Here is a 961-nt window from a genome sequence, read left to right as displayed (position 1 = left end):
CCTTATAGCTGAACCTTTTCTAAACGTAAACAAAATTTGTCCAATTACTTCTTACTTCACTTCATGCATTACACCATAGCATTACACCAATTGTATCAAACTTTCATGTATTGCACACAATTCCCTAATCACAATACCACATCCAGCTTTTTCACCGACAACAGACCCATGACACGAAATATTTATTACATTGCATTTTGGTTACATTGAAATTTTACAAAGGGATATCTGACGTAATTGTGAGCTATCATATTCACATTTCTTGTACTCTAACTGTTCTTTTTCAATATCAAGAGGTTCATTGTTCCAAGAGCAGACGATCTCTTTTGTCAAATCGGGGACACAATAGTCTGTTACATCATAATTCTTTATAATTCTACATATGTTTTTGGCGTAAGCCTTTATTGGAGTACATTTTCTTTTCACCATTGTTTATTTTGTCTACATTTTTTTTAAGATGATCATCTCCACGGCCGATCGATCCTTTAGTTTTGCATTGTATAAGGATGTCATCAGCATAAATTATCATTTCAGCTCCATAGGAAAAGTTGTAACTTACAATTTGATACATACATACATACATACATACATACATACATACATACATACATACATACATACATACACATACCAAAGCTTTTTCTCCCTTACAAGGGAGGTAGCCAAAAATACATTTAATAACACAATCTGTAGTGCTTTTACTTTTCATATATCCATATAGATTTTTAGATATTAAATGAACGACTGTTAGAGGCTCGTCTGCACGATAGAGTAGAACACATACTGGCAGAGACTCAACATGGGTTCAGACCAAACAGAGGGACTTCAGATCTAATCTTCGCTCTAAAGATGATCTTGGAAAAGTCATGGGAGTTTGATAAAGACAAATATGTAATACTCTTAGATCTAGAGAAAGCATTTGATCGCGTACCAAAGGATAAGCTGTGGTCAGTACTCCAAA

The sequence above is a fragment of the Oratosquilla oratoria genome, chromosome 8 (assembly GCF_046742065.1).
Source record: "Oratosquilla oratoria isolate Oo_2021 chromosome 8, ASM4674206v1, whole genome shotgun sequence".
NCBI classification, from domain to species: domain Eukaryota; kingdom Metazoa; phylum Arthropoda; class Malacostraca; order Stomatopoda; family Squillidae; genus Oratosquilla; species Oratosquilla oratoria.
Note: the sequence above shows the minus strand (reverse complement) of the source record.